The sequence below is a fragment of the Muntiacus reevesi genome, chromosome 1, assembly GCF_963930625.1.
Source record: "Muntiacus reevesi chromosome 1, mMunRee1.1, whole genome shotgun sequence".
In the NCBI taxonomy this organism is placed as follows: Eukaryota; Metazoa; Chordata; class Mammalia; order Artiodactyla; family Cervidae; genus Muntiacus; species Muntiacus reevesi.
Genome location: NC_089249.1, coordinates 115222213 through 115245121, shown reverse-complemented (window position 1 = coordinate 115245121; position 22909 = coordinate 115222213). Strand labels below are relative to the sequence as shown.

At 39.2% G+C, this 22909-nt stretch overlaps 1 protein-coding gene across 2 annotated transcripts in view; it reads right to left on the bottom strand.

Annotated features, from left to right (window-relative positions):
* Nucleotides 1-3525, bottom strand: part of LOC136149253 (guanylate-binding protein 2-like) — a 33842-nt gene extending 30317 nt beyond the window's left edge. The window contains exon 1 of one of the 2 annotated variants that reach the window (XM_065909390.1): nt 3356-3525. The gene's annotated coding sequence lies outside the window, so the exon portion shown is untranslated. The remainder of the gene's footprint in view (nt 1-3355) is intronic. The other variant, XM_065909381.1, reaches the window with a different exon arrangement.
* Between the last annotated feature and the right edge of the window lie 19384 nt (nt 3526-22909).

Genomic DNA, 22909 nt, shown 5'->3' with positions numbered 1-22909 from the left:
GCCTACTCCATTAAATGTATATACCATAGTTTACTTAACCACTCCTATGTGTGAGCACTTAGAATACTTCTAGTGTTTTTCAATTATAGTGCTGCAATGAATAACCCTGCTTTCATTTTTTTTTTTTTTTTTTTTTTTTTTTTTTTTTTGGGTTTTTTTTTTTTTTTTTTTTTTTTTTTTTAATATTATTTTATTAGTTGGAGGCCAATCACTTTACAACATTTCAGTGGGTTTTGTCATACATTGACATGAATCAGCCATATAGTTACATGTATTCCCCATCCCGATCCCCCCTCCCACCTCCCTCCCCACCCGACTCCTCAGGGTCCTCCCAGTGCACCAGGCCCGAGCACCTGACTCATGTATCCCACCTGGGCTGGTGGTCCGTTTCACCATAGATAATATACATGCTGTTCTTTCAAAACATCCCACCCTCACGTTCTCCCCCAGAGTTCAAAAGTCTGTTCTGTATTTCTGTGTCTCTTTTTCTGTTTTGCATATAGGGTTATCGCCACCATCTATCTAAATTCCGTATATATGTGTTAGTATACTGTAATGTTCTTTATCTTTCTGACTTACTTCACTCTGTATAATGGGCTCCAGTTTCATCCATCTCATTAGAACTGATTCAAATGAATTCTTTTTAACGGCTGAGTAATATTCCATGGTGTATATGTACCACAGCTTCCTTATCCATTCATCTGCTGATGGGCATCTAGGTTGCTTCCATGTCCTGGCTATTATAAACAGTGCTGCGATGAACATTGGGGTGCACGTGTCTCTTTCAGATCTGGATTCCTCAGTGTGTATGCCCAGAAGTGGTATTGCTGGGTCATACAAAAATATACAAGCAACTCCTGAAGCTCAATTCCAGAAAAATAAACGACCCAATCAAAAAATGGGCCAAAGAACTAAACAGACATTTCTCCAAAGAAGACATACAGATGGCTAACAAACACATGAAAAGATGCTCAACATCACTCATCATCAGAGAAATGCAAATCAAAACCACAATGAGGTACCATTACACGCCAGTCAGGATGGCTGCTATCCAAAAGTCTACAAGCAATAAATGCTGGAGAGGGTGTGGAGAAAAGGGAACCCTCTTACACTGTTGGTGGGAATGCAAACTAGTACAGCCACTATGGAAAACAGTGTGGAGATTTCTTAAAAAACTGGAAATAGAACTGCCCTGCTTTCATTTTGTTGCAGCTGTTTCTACAGAACAGATTTCTGGGAATGAGGTTGCTCTGTCAAAAGGTAAGAGTATATACTTTTGTTGCTTATTGCCAAATTCTTTTCCAGAAGAAGGGTATACCAGACTGCATTTCCACTGGCTCAGCTTGTATCAGATTTCCATAACATGGAGATTTTTTTCCTTGTGTCTCACATCTTCTGACTTCATTACAAAATTTCCTTTCAAAGCTTTTAACCTTCAAATTTTGAGCTTTGGACAGGACACCCTGAGCTGTCTCACCTCAGGCATATATAAGAGGCAGCCTGCATCTGGGGAATATCATGTCAAACATTTATATAATGTGAAACACATGCCATCCTAACCCAGTCTTGGACCTGTTTTCTCCCAAGTCTATTCCTGGGCAAGCTCTGGATCAGACTGAGACTCAGGGTCCCCAGTGGCTTCCTCCTCTCAGGGAGAGGCACTCCTGAGCTGCCACAGCCCACCCTGTTTAGCGACTCACTGGTTCTTAACTGTTGATCTGCATCTGAATTCATGTGTCTTCACCCAAGACTGATCCCTGTAATCTGAATCTCACTCTTTATGACAAATTGAAATTACAATGTAAAATCACAGTTCAGACATACAAAATTCGAGTTGAGTGCCATTAAGAATTTAGTCTAAGATACGTCTTAGTACCATGGAAAGCTTGAATTTTCTCTGACCTGTATCACATCTAAGGACACCATCAGCTGTATTTGGGACAATATCTGCTACCTGCAACTTTATGGTTCAGGGTTCCCTCCTCCCCCCACGCTGTGGAACTTTAAAATCATTTCAGGAATTTAAACCAGTTTAAAATCAATTCAGCAACCAATTCATGTTCTTACTTTTTGCCTTAATTATAATCCTTAATGCACAATTGTAAATAACTGACCTTAGTTTTGATCTTTATAAACTTTTTCTATTTTGTAGTCAAGAGGAACACAAGTTTTTAAGTGCTTCTTGAACTCGTCTCCCAGGCTGCAATCCTAATAAACCTTCAATAAAACGCCTCTTCATTTTAATCAGGTCATCGTTTCTGAAATTTTTGTTAACACTCTACATTTCACTCAATTACGTTACCAGATTTTGACCTCCTGTGTTTGAAGATTGATTCTTTATTATCTCCGCACATATCAACTGGCATATTGCTTTTGATTACCTCAGGTAATGAAACTATTCTTATGAAACATGATCTTATAAATGATCATGTTTCTTCTCTGAACTCTGTTCTATATAAAGTATTTATTTGCATGATTTTAGTCATGACCTCTTTAACCAGGACTTGATGCTTTGATAATTTTATAGCATTGAGAGAAGTTGAAGTTTTCTTTTAGTAATGCCTACTTACCTTGTGAACTTCAATGTCTCAATCCCTATAACTGAAAGTGATCATGATAAAATTTTATTAACTTTTTGAGATACCAACAAAAACAAAGGGATGCTGGTTTTTATTTTTATCCTATAAGAAAGCATGATTGCTTCTATTATAGTTGATTACCTCTGACTTCTGGCTGAAGGCTGGAATCTTATATGATGCCAGTCTTGCCACCTATCTGGCTTCCCAATTCTCTAGGGATGGCTAAAACAAAAGCTTTTTTTTTTTTTCCTGTGATAGTACTGTACTCATTTCCTCTTACAACAGTGGTCCACCAGGACCACTGGCAAGAAGATTGTCTGGTTTTTAACATAAGACATGCACTTTTATAAAATGAGAATCAATCAGTTACTGACCAGAGAAAGCGGCTGCACAAAGATTTTGTAAGCTCCTAAATAGCAATAACCTGTAGCCTTTTTTTGTAGACCCCAAGTTCTAGCACATGGAAAGTTTCCAATAAAGACAGAAGTGAACTCTGAGCTTTAGTTAGTGGATTTTATCAAAGAGAAGACACTTTAATAAAGTATCAAGACAGAATCTTGAAGCATCCCCGGCTCTCAGTTTAGACTCTGCCTTTGCTGGAACCTAATTCACCACAGAGCTCAGCAGTGGGCACTTAGAGGACACCCTGCCGCCCAACATCAGACTTTCATCTGAACTCATGACAGATCAGGCTCTGCCCAGCCTGTCTTGGTATGATTGCTTTAGAGAAAGTGTGCTGCTCCTGTAAATCTCTTCCCACCCAGCCTCAGTCTTACCTGGTGGAGAGATTCTGTAGAGGTGAGCAGAAAGCTGCCTCAGCTGGAAGGTTAGAAGAGCTTGTTCTCTTTGTTTTTCTTCTGAGTTTAGCTGTGCTGGTTTCACTTTTCTTTCTCACTGGCAATTTGGGCTTTATTTTTATCCCTCCAATCTCCTGGCACTTCCAAGATTTTCCTCAGACACCCGATGATAAGAAAGCAAAACTGTTGGGCAACGTCTGCAAAGAAATAGACAGCCCTGAAACTGAAAGTAGAATCTAAGGCTACAAAGGGACTGCAAGAATTGTGCTAGTGAGAGAGCGTGACACGATTTCTCAACTGGAATCTTCACATTTTATAATTAGAAAACATCTTAGAGAATGCTGCAAAGAAAAATGAGAGAAAGATCCATTGGGCCAATTAAAATAATGCTGTTTATTTCTTGTTTGGAGACAGTTTGAAAAGTATTAGGATGAAAAAACCTAATATAACAATTTTCTAGGGCCAATTAGATTCAGTCACACTGTAGCTGGTTACTCGTGTTTAATGAGTGAGGACTGTAAGTTCTCCGGGGGGAATGACTGTGTCATACATTTTTAATTATCCATACCTAACCCTAGTACTGGTGCTGAGTGCTTAATAAGTAATAAAAAATGAGGTTAGATTCCATTTTTTGCACACTTGAATCTTACCCAGTGACAACTTCTTTACATATATTATCCCCTCTTAGTTTTATACCACAACATTTTTACCACAATATTATTTACTTTTACCACAATATTAGAGAGATTTATAATGTGTTAAAATCACAAGGTAGTAAGTATGATTGAACCCCAAAAGTCTTTCTCCAGAACCCATGCTATCAACCAACTCACTTAATACCTCTGTTGTTGCCAAGTGAACAACAACAATAATAATATTTCTTATTTATCAATTTCTTCCTAGGCCAAACTCTTTACATATTATTACCTACTGCATATAATATTTAGGCAGCTTGAGTTTGCAGTAGTCCTTGGGCCCTTTGGGGCTTCCCTGGTGGCTCAGCTGGTAAAGAATCTGCCTACAATGCAGGAGACCTGGGTTTGATCCCAGGGTTAGGAAGATCCCCTGGAGAAAGAAAAAGTTACCCACTCCAGTATTCTGCCCTGGAGAAGTCCGTGGACTGTATAGTCCATGGGGTCATGAAGAGTCAGACACAACTGAGTGACTTTCACTTTCTTTCCCTCGGGCCCTTTTGATTGAGGACTTCCTTGGGACTTTCACATTCTTTTCGTGGCCTTCCAGCTGTTTCAAGGCCTCTGTGCCCTACATCAGGACGTCTAAGCCAGGATTCCCCAAAGGTCATTCTACTGAAGAGTGAGCCTCTGGAATGCTCCTTGATAAAAATATTTCATGGCCAAGTAAGTTTGAGAAATCTCTTGTTCCCCTGGTAGAGCTTTACCAGGAATAGAAAAGAGCAGAGGGAGGAAAGGAGGGAGGGAGGAAGGGTTCTATAGCTTACTTCTCACATAATCCCTTTTCTCCTTCAAGTAACTGATGCTTCTGTATACTGCTCTGTGTTGATTCACATAATCTTCTCTCAATGTTCTACCCATTTTCTGAGTTTGAGTTCAATTCTTTGAGTGGTTTCATTACCCTTTTCATGCTACCAAGGTCCCACTTATTAATCTGATTGTGGCACCTGGGAAGAGAAATTTCTCTTCTCTGTCTTTGGAAGTACCTAGCAAAGTTCTCAGCACACAGATGATGCACAAACACTTTTGATATAACAACCGATGATTGAAAAACACTGGCACCTAAATGTAATCAAATCCATACTATAAACTGCCGGGAGCCAACACAAGAGATCCCACCCATGACAAGATCATGAGGAGAAGACCTGACAAGCAAGGCAGATCAGGACTTCAGGGATTTCAAAAAACTGCCCTGGCGCTCACCTTAAAGATGATCTCTGTCTTTCTGATGCTTGCTATATTAGACTACTTCCTGATTTCTGTGACACGGGTAGAAGGCCTTCCCCCATCTCTTTCCAAACAGAATCAACTTAGAACTTTAATCAATATGTCCCCTGGACGGTGGTATCCTATAAGATTATCCAGGATGGAAGGAGTGTTTCGATCTAGACTCCTTTACTGGCATTCTAGCCTGCTTGGCAAATGCGTACTAATGCACATGACTGCTCACAACACCTTAATCATGAACAGCATAAAGAACCTGATCACACAAAAGGCCTAATAGGCACAGAGCCCTTTGGGGGATGAGGAAGCCCTATTAGAGAACACAAAAAATATTATTCTAAACAAGGTTATTGGATCAACGTTTGCTTCTTGTGTTTTTGCTCTTAATGTGCTGAGGTTGTGCAGTGGAAACTATTGCTAATATAGTTAAAGATATAGAAAAATAAGAGTTTAGCCTTAGTGTGGAAACAATAAGATAATTGCTAATTTTAACCAAGAGTGCTAAGCAGAGGCTGCCTCACCAGGGCCACAGAGTCTTTGTGTGAGGTAAACTTTTTAGGTAAATTTAGCTGAGAACTTCTGCAAAAAGACTGACCTTTGTGTTAACAGGATTTTATTTCTACTATGTTGCAACCTGCTGTACCATGAGATTGCAACTTTTCTGTTTTCTGCTAAGCTCAAGGCAAAAGAGAACAATAAAAAAATAGACTACGGAAAACAGCTTTGTATTCACCTAGGTCATAAAAAGGAGAATGCAATGGCACCCCACTCCAGTACTCGTGCCTGGAAAATCCCATGGACAGAGGAGCCTGGTAGGCTGCAGTCCATGGGATTGCGAAGATTGGACATGGCTGAGCGACTTCACTTTCACGTTTCACTTTTACGCATTGGAGAAGGAAATGGCAACCCACTCCAGTGTTCTTGCCTGGAGAATCCCAGGGATGGGTCACACAGAGTCGGACAGGACTGAAGTGACTTAGCAGTAGCAGTTAGCAGGTCATAAAATGCCAATGGGCCCCAAGGCCAGAAGATAATGTACTGAAATCTACTATGGACAAAGACTCTCATAAACAAAAAAATGTGCAAAAATCATCCTGGTCTCGTAAAGGGCAAACTGACGTAATGTTAAACTAAATCTATATGCTTATCTTTCACCTCCCCTTAAAAAATGTACTAACTTAGGGTATAAAGGCTACAGTGAGAAATAAAGCAAGGCCAGACCCTGCTGCAGACCCCAGTCTGGTCTCTCTCTCTCTTTCTCTCTCTCTCTCTCGCCGACACCATTCATCCTGAGGGTACCCCTGGATCCTGCTGAGGCGGGACCCTGGTAATACACCAACCTTTGTTCCATGCATTTGGTATTAGTATTAGAAAGAGTAAATGCAGAAATAAAAGCAAAGTACTAGGTTTATCCCCATTCTACAGATGATAAAATCTGAGGCTCTCAGAGACTGTGAATTGTCAGAGTCCAAGACTAGTAAACGTGAATGTGGACCTGAATTTGAAGCCATCTAGGTCTGTCTGACTTTGAAGCCAATGCTCTTTGTATCAATGTGTAGTTTAAGGCTCATAACAATACTTCAGATATGGGACACTTATTACCCCCATAGTTAATGAGGAAAAAGAGTCAGAGGTAAGAACTAAGTCAGCCTAAATATTCTTGTGTACTTTAAAATATACCCTTTGTATGTTGGCTACAGTGTTCTATGGATATTCAATAGATATTCAATAGAACTTAATAGAACTCAGTGGAATTCCTTTCTTTGCTCTTCATCCCGTTCTATGTCTCCAAATTTCCATCTAGCAATTTTTACAAATAAATAGTTATATAACATAAATATGAATAAAACTAATCTTCACCTGAAAAATTACCTCCTATTAAGTTGAACAGAGAGTTAAATAATAAACTACTAAATGGCAAAGATTAGAATCAGTGGGAATAAAAAAGAGCAAGTGTGGACAGAACATATTGTAATGCTAATGCTATGGTGGATTCTCATTTAAAATATTATCTCAGGCTTATGCCTCAACTGACAGCTTGAGGACCGCCAGTAATCATTTAAAACTGGCATAAATGATGATTTTTAAATGAATGGTCCTAGGCCAATGAATATCCACAAAGAAAAATGAGAAAATGACTTCCATGCCATACCAAACACAAAAAGTTATTCCAGAAAGATTATAGAATTCAATTTAAAAGAGAAAAAAATAGCCTCTAGAAAATAATATGGAAGAATAATTTCAAATATTTGAGGATCAGTTCAGTTCAGTTCAATTCAGTCTCTCAGTTGTGTCTGACTCTTTGTGACCCCATGAATCATAGCACGCCAGGCTTCCCTGTCCATCACCAACTCCTGGAGTTCACACAAATTCATGTCCATCGAGTCAGTGATGCCATCCAGCCATCTCATCCTCTTTCATCCCCTTCACCTCCTGCCCCCAATCCCTCCCAGCATCAGGGTCTTTTCCAGTGTTTCAACTCTTCATATGAGGTGGCCAAAGTATTGGAGTTTCAGCTTCAGCATCAGTCCTTCCAATTAATACCCAGGACTGGCCTCCTTTAGGATGGACTGGTTGGATTTGCTTGCAGTCCAAGGTACTCTCAAGAGTCTTCTCCAGCACCACAGTTCAAAAGCATAAATTTTTCAGCACTCAGTTTTCTCCACAGTCCAACTGTTGCATTCATACATGACTATTGGAAAAACCATAGCCTTCACTAGACGGACTTTTGTTGGCAAAGTAATATCGCTGCTTTTTAATATTCTATCTAGGTTGGTCATAACTTTCCTTCAAAGCAGTAAGCATCCTTTAATTTCATGGCTACAATCACCATCTGCAGTGATTTTGGAGCCCCCCAAAATAAAGTCTGACACTTTTCCCCCATATATTTCCCAGGAACTGATGAGACCAGATGTCATGATTTTAGTTTTCTGAAGATTGAGCTTTAAGTCAACTTTTTCAATCTCCTCTTTCACTTTCGTCAAGGGACTTTTTAGTTCCTCTTCACTTTCTGCCATGAAGGTGGTGTCATCTGCATATCTGAGGTTATTGATATCTCTCCCAGCAATCTCGATTTCAGCTTGTGCTTCTTCCGACCCAGCGTTTCTCATGATGTACTCTGCATAGAAGTTAAATAAGCAGGGTGACAATATACAGGCTTGACATACTCTTTTTCCTATTTGGAACCAGTCTCTTTTTCCATGTCCAGTTCTAACTGTTGCTTCCTGATCTGCATACACTTTTCTCAAGAGGCAGGTCAGGGGGTCTGGTATGCCCATCTCTTTCAAAATTTTCCACAGTTTGTTGTGATCCACACAAAGGCTTTGGAAGAGCCAATAAAGCAGAAATAGATGTTTTCTGGAAATCTCTTGCTTTTTCAATGATCCAGCAGATTTTGGCAATTTGATCTCTGGTTCCTCTGCCTTTTCTAAAACCAGCTTGAACACCTGGAAGTTCACGGGTCATGGATTGCTGAAGCCTGGCTTGCAGAATTTTGAGCATTACTTTACTAGCATGTGAGATGAGTGCAATTGTGCGGTAGTTTGAGCAATCTTTGGCATTGCCTTTCTTAGGGATTGGAATGAAAACTGATCTTTTCCAGTCCTGTGGCCACTGCTCAGTTTTCCAAATTTGCTGGCATATTGAGTGCAGCACTTTCACAGCATCATCTTTCAGGACGTGAAATAGCTCCACTGGAATTCCATCACCTCCACTAGCTTTGTTCATAGTGATGCTTTCTAAGGCCCACTTGACTTCACATTCCAGGATGTCTGGCTCTAGGTGAGTGATCACACCATTGTGATTATTTGGGTCATGAAGATCTTTCTTGTACAGTTCTTCTGTGTATTCTTGCCACCTCTTCTTAATATCTCTGCTTCTGTTAGGTCCATACTATTTCTGTCCTTTATTGTGCCCATCTTTGCAAGAAATGTTCCCTTGGTATCTCTAATTTTCTTGAAGAGATCTCTATTCTTTCCCATTCTGTTATGTTCCTCTATTTCTTTGCACTAATCGCTGAGGAAGGTTTTCTTATCTCTCCCTGTTATTCTTTGGAACTCTGCATTCAAATGGGAATATCTTTCCTTTTTTCCTTTGCTTTTTGCTTCTCTTCTTTTCACAGCTATTTATAAGGCCTCCTGAAACAGCCATTTTGCTTTTTTGCATTTCTTTTCCATGGGGATGTTCTTGATCCCTGTCTCCTGTACAATGTCATGAACCTCCGTCCATACTTCATCAGGCACTCTGTCTATCAGATCTAGTCCCTTAAATCTATTTCTCACTTCCACTGTATAATCATAAGCGTTTTGATTTAGTTCATACCTGAATGGTCTAGTGGTTTTCCCTACTTTCTTCAGTTTAAGTCTGAATTTGGCAATAAAGAGTTCATGATCTGAGCCACAGTCAGCTACCCGTCTTGTTTTTGCTGATTGTATAGAGTTTCTCCATTTTTGGCTGCAAAGAATATAATCAATCTGATTTCGGTGTTGACCATCTGGTGACAGAAAATTTGAGGATAGGAAAGGTAGTTTTAGGGCATAAAATGTGTGAAGCAGTTGTAAAGATTAACAAATTTGACTATATGAAAATTAAGATATATTGTTAATAAAAGATGCTCTAATAATAGAAAAAGGTGAACTGCATATGGGAAGACATATATAAATGATAAATGACCATATACAAACATATAAATAACTTCTAGAAAGATAGGTACTCAATACAAAATTGAAAATGATAATTCAGTTCTTCAAAAAGAAGGTATCCAAATGATCATAGCATTTGAAAAAGATCTAACAGCATAAATCATAAGATAAATCAAGTTAACGTCACTAGGCTATTGTAGCACACACCTATTACAGTGGCCTGAATTAACAATACTGATAAATGGAAATGTAGACGAAGACATGGAGCTACTAGAATTCTTAGACATAGTTCCTGAGTAAATTTAGTACAACCACTCAGGTAGGTTTGGTAGTGATATTGGTGGCACCAGAAGACATCTAGTACTTATGCCCTGTGTAGTCCCCTCCACATTAAGTTTATGTTTTGCCGTGTGACTTGACAATGATATGTCAGCAAACATGACCCAGGGTTGAGAAGTATTCCTGCAACTTTCATTTCCTATTAACATAAGTGAAAGTGAATGTGAAAGTAGGACAGGGCTGATCTGAAATAGGATTAATGCTGAGAAATCACCTGTTGCTTCTCCAGACCAATGAAATCTGTTGCTTAGATCAGGCAACAAGAAGTAATTCCAGAAACAGTTTAGTCTTCCTGTGAATTATATGTAATGAGAGTGTGCTTATAAACCAGGAAAAGTTCATTTCCCTATCCACTTTTCAGAGGTTCTATTTTCTTCAGAAACTAATAGATCATTTCTTTTCTCTAAACATCTAAATGTCAATAAAAGTCTAGGGTCAAATTAAAATTACTGGCAGCTTTAACACTCAGAGAAGTCTCCAAGTATCTAGGCTTCACCCATATTGAAAACTGACTACCCAGAAAGCTAAAGCTTCAGGCTCCCTAACACTTTGGGAGTTTAACCTAAGTTCAGTCTTGGCTAAAGCTATTTCTACGTAGGGAGATAAGAAAAGTTTTATATTATTCTTTCAGATGAGAGAAATTAACGGGTAGCTACCTCAATTGTCCAGTGAGATTAGGGTGAACTCTGTAAAGGAAGGCATGGGAAGTTCTGGATGTCATAGCAAATGGTGCTGCCCCGTACTCACTGGAAAACAGGATACTGTTGACCCAGGGAAATGTGTCACATGTTAGGTAAAACAGTGCAAAAGAATCTTACCTGTTTGGCTATATAAAAAGTGTAACATCTCATCCTACTTACTAGTCACTTTCAGTCTATCTATATGCATGTACTTAATTCTTTTTACCCTAAAATGAGATAGTCTTCTTTTTTTTCTAAATTGTCATTTTAAAATTTTAATGCACCAAAAATATGAAACAATTGAATTTGCATTATACTCCAAATCCCTTTCCAGATGAGCTAAAGATATTTATCATAATAAATTTGGAATTTTGTTTAAGAATAATTTAATTTATGGTAGGTATAAAATTACTTATGAAAAATTTATAAATCAGTAATCAGTATAGAAAAGGCTGGAAGCATATATTGTATACTCCAAAATTAATCTTATTTTTCACTAATTGATGGCACTAGAGATTATTTTCCCACTTCAGTACTCTTGCCTGGAGAATCCCATGGATGGAGAAGCCTGGTAGGCTTCAGTCCATGGGGTCTCTAAGAGTTGGACATGACTGAGCAACTTCACTTTCACGTTTCACTTTCATGCACTGGAGAAGGAAATGGCAACCCACTCTAGTGGGTTTAAGAAGTTTAAGAACACAGGGAACATGGAGTTCCCACACCTAGGAGAGAACAGCACAGCAGGTTCAGATGGGAGAGCGTATCCTTTCTGCCTCAGAGAGTTCCATCTGCACTAGTTCCTAAATTGTGACCTGTATTTTGAGAACCCTGAAGAGCAGGGAATAGAGTGGAGGCATGGTAAATTGAATGGCAGTTCTTTATTTATTCAACTTACACCAGTTTTTTTATGTGGTGGATTCTATACCAGGAAATAAAGAAATATGATGGAGACCAAATACCTGAGATCAAGAGACAGGGGAGACAAAACTTCACAACAGTTTCCATTTCACAATGATATAAAACGTGCTGCTGTAGGAGTGACAACATGCAAGGCACAGTGTCAGCGCGGAGGTGGTCACCCAGCCAGGCTCAGGAGGTTAGGCAGTATGGGACCATGAGGAGGAACAGAAATAAGAAGTAAGGAGTATCCGATGGGGAAGCAAGAATGCCTTTTTAAGAAATCTGTTCATTGTGCTGCAAAAGCCTAGAGTTAAGAGAATATGTCCTGCTGGTAGAATTACAAGATTACATTGCACTTGACAATGCCTTACAGAGCCATTTTGTGCTCCTTACTAGGTATTTAACAAACATTTGTGAATGGAATGAGTAAATGAATGAGTAAACAAAAATGGATATTCTTTCTTGGTCCCATCAGTTATCCATTGTGCCAAATACAACAAATGTATTAAAATTATAATAGCAAAATGAGTACTGTTGTGTGTGAGGTTGTAGAATGAGTAGTTAAGTCCTGAGGAAAGTAAAATAAAAGATGTGATAGTCTTCTGGAAGGATACATCATTTAGGGGGAAACATTTAGGTATAAATATCCTTTCTCTGATACATGCAACTGTCTAGGGACTAGTAAAATATGCATTATGAAATAGTTTTTAAATGACATAATTTTATTTCTTGAGACTCTATGTTTATTAACCAATGCTCTGATGAATTCTTTTTGGGATTAAAGAACAGGAAAAAATAGAATAAGGAATATATATATGTGAGCCGTGGGAAGTTATAGCACTTACTATAAGCTGGAAAATTATTTTCATGGTATCAATTGGTATACAATTATTTGTGCCAACATTGGTTCTCAAATTTTGGGATTGTTCATTTTATGAGTCAAAAAGCCAAAGGATGCCTAGAGAGCTTGCAAAACATTTTTTCTGAGTAGGTCTGTGAGGGGGTTTCTGGAAGAGATTAACATTTGATTCAATGGACTAAGTGAAGAAGGTCCACTCTCAGCAACATCAGTGGGCCTCACTCAATCCCTTAACAACTCAAGTAAAACAAAAAGAAAAAGCGAAAACAAAGTTCCTTCATTCTCCTACATCCTTCAACATCAGGAGGATGTAGGAACTGGCATTAAATCAGCCTCCCTCTACTTCTTAGACCCTCAGCCTTGGACTGAGTGTTATATACCATCAGTTTCCCTTGTCTCATTCTTTCAGACTCAAACTGAATTTTACCACTGACTTTCTTTTTCTTTAGCTTATAGAGCATGGTACTACTTGGCCTCCATAATTGGAAGAAACAATTCCTGTAATTTCTATAATTATATACAGTTTTTCTGGAGAATCTTGACTACTTCTTCAGTAAGCTTATCCAGCATAAGAATTGAATATTAATCACCAATTGCCACTTAACAATCACTGCTATTAGTATGAATCTCATTTCAGGCTCAGAAGTTGAAGTCAAGTTCAGAATGATGGTACTTAGTTGATCCTAACCACTGCTGAAACCTCCACCATCCAGGCCATGCTCTGACACCTAAAATCAATTTCAAGGCATCTTCCAAGTACTCCTATCTTTATCTCCAAGGCAAAAACAAGATAGGCCAAACAAAATTTGGAAAGACATTTAAAACCTCTGTGGAGTCTTTTATTTCACCAGGTTTCAAGGAACATTTTGTTCTAATTAGCTCTGTTAGTTGAGTCACATAGCTGGGAAATTAGATAAGGGAGCCAAAGTATTCTACATCCCACTGTCCAGATCGCAGAAAAAAATTATAAACATTAACTTTTGTCTCAGGCCCCTTTTCAACCATGACAACTGAGGCACAGAAAAGAATAGTCTCAGTTGCCATATTTTAACTGAACAACACAGGGTTAGTTCATTCACTTGGTTATTGATGGTGCCCATACTACTATAGACAAAATCATTACTCAGAAGCACAGCTCATGCCAGGATCTAAGAGTCATTCTTACAGTCACTTTAGAAACTATATTAAAGGATAAGAAGTCATTCTTTCATTCATTAACTCACTGTTTAATTCACTAATTAAAGACTAGAATATAGTAGGTGTGAACTAATAAGCAAAGAATGATATCTCTAGCAAATTTAATCCATCATGGCAATATTAGAAACACAGAGCTATTCAACGAAACTCAAGGACTATTCATTGGGCATCTACTAAATGCCAGGCAGCATATTTAGTTGTGTTTTTAAAAAAGTTCCTTATGATAGTCCCTCCACCCAAAAAGATGACTTTGTAGATGGGCAGACCAGTAAGTAAATGTACAACTGCAAACAAGTTTAATATCTCTGCCAGGAGGGAAACCAAAGCTATAATGAAAAAGAAAAAGGAGCAAATCCAGTTAACATAAAAATATGTAACAAGAATATATCTTATTATGAAATGACAGTAGTAGGCAAAAAAAGAAAAACGTTGAGCATGAAAGAAGTGGTAGAATATGGACTTGTGGAGACAAAAGGATCATGCAAGTGAGAGGACCAACACAAGCCAAGTCAGAATTCTTAAAAGCACCATCATATGAAGGTATTATAAAGTCATTATATTTGACTGAAGCATTGGATACCTCTTTGGGAATGGAAGTCAGGGAAATTTAGGCAAGACGTGAAAGACCCTGAAGGTTGAACAAATAGCACTGGACACTACTCAAATCACACTCTGGGTCCTGAAGTTAACAAGCAATTTTATTTCCATTGTCATGAATAATTTGATGTGATTTGGTGCCTTGAAAAATGTAGCTAGATTAAAATAACTAAGTTTAAGTTAAGTTAAATAAGTTTAAATTAAAGAAATGCAAAAAGGCAAAATGGCTGTCTGAGGAGGCATTACAAATAGCTGTGAAAAGAACAGAAGCAAAAAGCAAAGGAGAAAAGGAAAGATATTCCCATTTGAATGCAGAGTTCCAAAGAATAGCAAGGAGAGATATGAAAACCTTCCTCAGCGATCAATGCAAAGAAATAGAGGAAAACAACAGAATGGGAAAGAATAGAGATCTCTTCAAGAAAATTAGAGATACCAAGGGAACATTTGAGGCCAAGGTGGGTTCGATAAAGGACCTAAATGGTATGAACCTAACAGAAGCAGAAGATATTAAGAAGAGGTGGCAAAATACACAGAAGAACTGTATAAAAAAGATCTTCACGACTCAAATAATCACAATGGTGTGATCACTCACCTAGAGCCAGACATCAGGGAATGTGAAGTCAAGTGGGCCTTAGAAAGCATCCCTATGAACAAAGCTAGTAGATGTGATGGAATTCCCATTGAGCTATTTCAAATCCTGAAAGATGATGCTGTGAAAGTGCTGCACTCAATATGCCAGCAAATTTGGAAAACTAAGCAGTGGCCACAGGACTGGAAAAGGTCAGTTTTCATTCCAATCCCTAAGAAAGGCAATGCCAAAGAATGCTCAAACTACCGCACAATTGCACTCATCTCACATGCTAGGAAAGTAGTGCTCAAAATTCTGCAAGCCAGGCTTCAGCAATCCATGACCCGTGAACTTCCAGGTGTTCAAGCTGGTTTTAGAAAAGGCAGAGGAACCAGAGATCAAATTGCCAAAATCCGCTGGATCATCAAAAAGCAAGAGAGTTCCAGAAAACCTCTATTTCTGCGTTACTGACTATTCCAAATCCTTCGACTGTGTGGCTCACAATAAACTGTGGAAAATTTTGAAAGAGATGGGCATACCAGACCCCCTGACCTGCCTCTTGAGAAACCTGTATGCAGGTCAGGAAGCAACAGTTAGAACTGGACGTGGAACAACAGACTAGTTCCAAATAGGAAAAGGAGTATGTCAAGCCTGTATATTGTCACCCTGCTTATTTAACTTATATGCAGAGTACATCAAGAGAAACCCTGGGCTGGAAGAAGCACAAACTGGAATCAAGATAGCCGGGAGAAATATCAATAACCTCAGATATGCAGATGACACCACCCTTATGGTAGAGGTGAAGAGGAACTAAAAAGCCTCTTGATGAAAGTGAAAGAGGAGAGTGATAAAGTTGGCTTAAAGCTTAACATTCAGAAAACCAAGATCATGGCATCTGGTCCCATCACCTCAAGGGAAATAGATGGGGAAACAGTGGAAACAGTGTCAGACTTTATTTTTTTGGGCTCCAAAATCACTGCAGATGCTGACTGCAGCCATGAAATTGAAAGATGCTTACTCCTTGGAAGGAAAGTTATGACCAACTTAGATAGCATATTAAAAAGCAGAGGCATTACTTTGCCAAGAAAGGTCCATCTGGTCAAGGCTATGGTTTTTCCCGTGGTCATGTGTGGATGTGAGAGTTGAACTGTGAAGAAAGCTGAGTGCTGAAAAATTGATGCTTTTGAACTGTGGAGTTGGAGAAGACTCTTGAGAGTCCCCTGGACTGCAAGGAGATCCAACCAGTCCATCCTAAAGGAGATCAGTCCTGGGCGTTCATTGAAATGACTAGTGCTGAAGCTGAAACTCCAATACTTTGGCCACCTCATACAAAGAGTTGACTCATTGGAAAAGACCCTGATGCTGGGAGGGATTGGGGGCAGGAGGAGAAGAGGACGACAGAGGATGAGATGGCTGGATGGCATCACTGACTCAATGGGCATGAGTTTGAGTAAACTCCGGGAGTTGGTAATGGACAGGGAGGGCCTGGCGTGCTGCAGTTCATGGGGTTGCAAGGAGTCGGACACGATTAAGTGACTGAACTGAACTGAAGTTAAAGTACACTCTATTTCAACACTAGGAGTCCATCTTAGCTTTATACTTTACTTTGAAAACTTTAAATATCATTAGCTTGAATATTTTAAAACTTTTAAAATTAAAGATAATTTTAATTCAGAATTTTTTAATTATTTCTATTTTTTTCAATAAAGGAAGCCTATTGTCTTGGTACTATACTCAATGTAGATTCAGACTCAGTCTAACATAAAAATGACTGATTTCACCTACTGTATAAAGTCAGTGTACCGAACATTATCACATTTACTATGTTTTTCATTGCTTAAACTTGTGCTTTTGACAGTAAAAAGACAATAAAGAATCAATCTTCAAAGCCCAAAATTTGCACCAAAATCTTTATGAATGTTTCTATAGCAGTTAAAGCCTTACTAGATACAGTTTAAATATCTTTCTTTACAGTTTAAATATATTGAAAGCCTATTTTCAAGGCTCCTGTACCCAACCTCATAACTCCACACATTTTAACTGGTGGCTCCTACTGACCTCACATGTTACAGTTTAGAGATCGTCTCACAGTGAAACTTTCTCTACGTGTATAACAGGGCTGCACCAATGGCATCCTATACTGATCACACTCTGTACTGTCATCTCCCAAACTAGACTCTGGTCCTTTCTCCACTGCAGTGTCTGTAAGACTTAATACAGAGCCCAGCATTCCACCATTCAGTAAAGCATTTATTAAATTGTGTTATTCTTTCCAGTGTTAAAAATCAGATGAAAATCTTGCCTTAAAATACAGATGTTTCTACTGATCAAGAAAACATGTTTAAGGTAAGAGAATTTTACTTTATTTTCCAACATTAAAGTTCGATGGATAATGTTGGCTTCCCAGTTGGTGCTAGAGGTAAAGAATCCTCCCCACCAATGCAGGAGATGCAAGAGATGGGGGTTCAACCCTGGGTTGGAAGTTCCCCTGGAGAAGGGAGCTGCAGCCCACTCCAGTATTCTTGCCTGGGAAGTCCCATGGACAGAGGAACCTGGTGGGCTATCCCCCATGGGGTCGCAAAGAGTCGGACACAACTGAGTGACTGAGCACATGCACGCCCAGCATTTAGGGTTACAATTTGCAGGAAGACGTCACAAAGGTTGAATTAGGAGGGCAAATTAAAAGGCCAGGGAAAATAAGATTTTTTTCCATGATCCTCATTGTCCAAATCCTCTGTGTCCATAAGAAACACTATTTGTAGGAATGGAGTACATAACATTTAGATGACCTTGGATTCAGATCACACTGTGGATCCCAGATAGAAACCTGTAAAGGAAGAGAAGTACATGACATTAAGTCACAGCTGGTCATCCAGGTGGCCCCAGGGCTAAAGGAATTAAACTAGTAAGAAATTAAGGGCCCAACAGGGAAAGAAGTTGCTTCCATTTCAGCAAAGACAGCCAATCAAAACTTTATACATATCAAATACTTTCTTAGGAAACATGCTCTGCTCCCTATTCACTACACATCTTTATAAGCTAAACTCTGTAACATTACAGAATAAATGCAACCTCTATAAATCTACATATTTTTCCTGATGCCCCACAAAGAAGGGAAAGACCTGCATCATGTCTAGAGAAAGTTATATGCCAAGGTTTAATTTAATTAACTGGTAGGAGAAGACATTTCTTGTTTATAGGTTGACAGGAAGAGAGAAAAAATAGTGAGGGTGTCTGGGGATCTCCCAGGTCTGACAAGAGTCCCACCTCTGAGGGAGGCTCTCCTTTGTATTTTTTCATCTCAATGAGTGGGACATTTCATGACCTCAAGATACAGAGAGTAAAAAGCATGGTTACCCCTTTATTCAAAGGCAGTGCTATGCAGCATTCACATGTTCTCACACTGCTTCCAGTCCTCTGCCTAAGCTGGGGTAACTTTAGACAGTCATTCAGGCCCTCCTGGAGCCCATGTCAGAGGAGCTCTCTTGTCCAAAGGTGCCCCACTAAAAGGTCTGAATGTGTATATTTGTAAAACATATGATTTTATAGTTCAAAACAATCACTATCATTTGGAGGTTCATTTTTTTCACTGGAATGAATGCAGATTTGGGGGAACCAGATTTTATATCTTTGGGGAATTCACTTTGAATGATGCATAAATAAAAATTCAAAGTCAATCAGTTGCTGTATAGCAGAAATTAATACATTGTAACTCAAATATGCTTTAATTTTTAAAATTTTAAAAATAAGAAAAAAATTCAAAAGTGCATATTTATTTAAGTGTGCAAAGCAACCATAACCAATAGATTTTTCATATCTGTCAAATCATCAAACAGTTTCTCTCAGCTTCCATTTTTTCTTCTATAGAATGCTTCTAATAATCATTGAGTATTAGTGTAATAATTCTGGAGAAGCTAAAAATATACAAATATAAGGCACTCCCCTGTACTGAATTAGTGAACTAAAACTACATGATCCATTACCTGACATCGGTTGGCCTCTGGATGGATACAGATAGGAACTGTGTCATGGAATCTTTGTGAACGTTGGTTCATCAGCCACTTTGCCCAGAATATTCTGAGTGGATGACAAGACATTAAAAATGGTAATTCCATTTTCAGCAATATCTTTGTGTAAATATGACTCAGACAATACTGTTAAAAAAAAAAACCAACTACTAAGATGTTAGAGATTCACTTTTGGTAATACTGTTAAAAAAAGATTCTTAAAATGACAAATGAATCAAGAAAGATTTTACATGAAAACAATTCAGAAAAAAAACACCTAAAATAAAAACACATTGGGAGGGAGGTGGGAGGGGGGATCGGGATGGGGAATACGTGTAATTCTATGGCTGATTCATATCAATGTATGACAAAACCCACTGAAATGTTGTGAAGTAATTAACCTTTAACTAATTAAAAAAAAAAAAAAAAAAAAAAACCTTAGATATTTCTGGGCATGGAAGCACCCAGGATAAGAAAGTCAGAATTCAGATTTACACGAATGTAAGGCAATAAAACTTTCAGGTTGAGTCAGCATAATAAATGCCATGTTGCTTGCCAGTTGGGATGAAAGTTGTATTACTAAAACATACACCCTTTATTTAGTTTCAGTGTCTCTGGAACATAAGATTTAAAGGGAAAACTTGGTAACAAAGGCTTTTAACTTGTAGGATAGCTACTTAGGGAGAAAAGAAGCCTTAAGTAAGACCCAGGTATTGACATGTTAGAGTTACATATTTGCAAGTTTACAAAGTCAGGGTTGGTTTGCATGCCACTTTCTGAGAGGTTCCAGCCAGTTCCCTGGTCCCTTCTCCAAGCTGGTTCTGTCCATAGTGATCCCTGACACACATCTACCCCAACAAGAGGTAAGAAGAGCCTTGTCTCACATCACTGATGGTTACTGCTGGCTAACGCTTGAGACTCCTGGTCATGCTTCCTGTCAGGGGGCCCTTCACAGACTCACTGACCTCCCTAGAGAAAAATTCAGTGATTTGTAAACGGGTTGAGGTTAAAAAACAAACCAAAAAAACCCTTATCCATCGTCCCAAGATCCAATCTAGAAAAGATTGTATTAAGAGTCAACTGATGTGCCCTCTCCATGGGTGATGCATTGGTTTTGGTGTGGAGGGAAAGTGGTCCTAATTCTCAGTTTCACTGAGGTAGCATCTAACAAATAATGGAAACTGTTAACCCTGTATAAAACCCTGTATAAAACAAAGTGAAGTGTGTTAGTCACTCTTCGTGACATGATGGACTGCTGTAGCCTGCCAGGCTCCTCTGTTCATGGAATTCTCTAGGCAAGAATACAGAGTAGGTAGACATTCCCTTCTCCAGAGACTCTTCCTGACCTCAGGATCAAACCCATGTGGGTCTCCTGCTTTGCAGGCAGATTCTTTACCATCTGAGTCACCAGGGAAGCCCAGGTTAAATTAAAGAAAGTATATTCCTCAGTGTTTGTAAATGCAACAGGTTTTAGAAATGTCCACATCCTGTATTCCATATTGACCAAGCCTGATACTTGTAAGTCTAGATCTATCTATTTCGGGTCTCTCTGATAGTTGTACCAAGAAAATTAGGAAGGGTAGGCTAAGGCTACATTAGGCTAAGGCTCTATTCATTTAGGACACAATGAGGCCATCCTATAATCAACATACATAGAAGCCCAGCTCCCTGGGAGATGTTACATGTACACTTTAAAGCCTAACATAACAGAAAATGGTGGACTATTATAGATTTAAGTGCTTCAGCAGAATCCAGACGGATTTGAGGCAGTTGGTGAATCATAAGCCATTTGTGTTTTCCTCTGAGACCATGACTTCACTTATAATTTGGGGTCAGTACTTCATGAAATGCCTTGGCATTATTCATCAGGCATTGCCCAGGTCTGATGTAGTCTTAGCTTCGGCATTCTTTCCCAGTCTCTCAGCCTTGAGTCAGGGTCTATTTTCCTTAACGTTTCAATTTTTATTTTTTAATTTTTAGAATGTATTTCTTCCTAAATGGAAGATAATTGTTTTACAATGTTTACAATGTTTACATTCTGTTTACAATGTTGTGTTGGTTTCTGCCATACAGCAACATGAATCAGCCATAGGTATACATATGTCCCCTCCCTCCTGAACCTTCCTCTCACCCTATCCTGCCCCTTTAGGTTGTCACAGAGCACTGGGTGTGAGCTCCCTATGTCATAGAGCAAATTCCCACTGCCTATTTATTTTATGGGTATTGTGCATACATATGGTATTGTGTATGGTTCAGTGCTATTGTCTGAATTTGTCCCACCCTGCCTTACCAGGGGGCACTGGTAGTAAAGAACCCACCTGCCAATGCAGGTAGACGAAAGATACACGGGTTCGATCCCTGGGAAAGGAAGATCCCCTGGAGGATATCTGGAGTATTCTTGAGAAGACTCTCGACTGGAGTATTCTTGAGAAGACTCTTGACTGGAGTATTCTTGCCTGGAGAATCCCATGGACAGAGAAGCCTGGCAGGCTGCAGTTCTTAGGGCTTCACAGAATCGGACATGACTGAGGCAACGTAGTATGCACTCCTTCCCTTACCGTGTCCACAAGTCTATTCTCCATGTTGGTGTCTCAATTGCTGCTCTGCAAATAGGTTCATCAGTACCATTTTTCTAGATTCCAGATACACGCGTTAATATGGAACTTTTTTTAAATTTCTGACTTACTTCAGTCTGTACAAGAGGATCTAGGTTCATCTACCAAAGGTTCACTCTTGAGCCATCATCTGTTGCTGCTTCTTTCATAGTTTCTGACTTAGTAGCTCCCATTCCTTCTGAACTGTTTCCTTAGCCCAGTCTACTACCCATGAAGCTTTTATGAAAAAAAGCAACAGTTAGACCTATGTTTTGCTGTCCTGAGACCAGAGAAATAAAGTTAAGAATAGTTGCAAAATTTCTGAATCCACTCAGTGTACACACCATCAAAAGCATATATCAGAATGTGATGGGCAAGGCAAGGCCTGTCTCGCTGGACATCCAACTATAACTTCACTTGTTTTTTTCAGATAAGGCAGAATGTGTTCCACAGAAGGAGATGATGTTCCTCATTATAAGAAGATACCCCACTCAAATATGTCAGAAGGCACTGCCAAAACCTACTCATTTGCTGTGACCTGAGCCCTGCCCCTATACCTGCTAGGGCCTTCTCTCCATTGGTGAGAGCTTTGTCTATCTGCAGGATGGATTCCTCTATTGTTTTCTGTGACTGCAGGGAACACTGGGAGACCTCTGTCACCTGAAGAAACAAGGAACGAAAATATTTCAGATAAGAAAGATCTAGAGGGCTTCCTAGTGGCGCAGCAGTTAATAAAAAATAGGTCCACCTGCAATGCAGGAGATGTAGAAGATGTAGATTTGACTGGGTCGGGAAGATCCCTTGAAGAAGGGAATGGCTACCCACGCCAGTATCCTTGCCTGGAGAATCCCATGGACAGAGGAGCCTGGTGGGCTACAGTCCATAGGGTAATAAAGAGTTGGATAGGGCTGAAGTGACTGAGAATGCATACACATGAAAGATCTAAACTCTTGCTAGGGAAATTGAAATGCCAAATCTGACCTTGTAAACTTTGCATCTGTTAGGAAAATTAACTAGATAGCCTTGTTCAGGCTTCAGAGAGAAAACAGAGCTGGCCTTGACCTTGCTTCTAACCTGCCTGGACACTGCCCTGATTGTGAGCACCCTGACTGCCTGCTGAGAGTACAAGCCTTGAGGCCCCATATAAGATAGAGGACAAATCTTGAGATTGTTGAGCCTCAGGAGGGGGTCTGGCCAATGAAGCCCAAGACTTAACAACATTACAAGTTTTACACA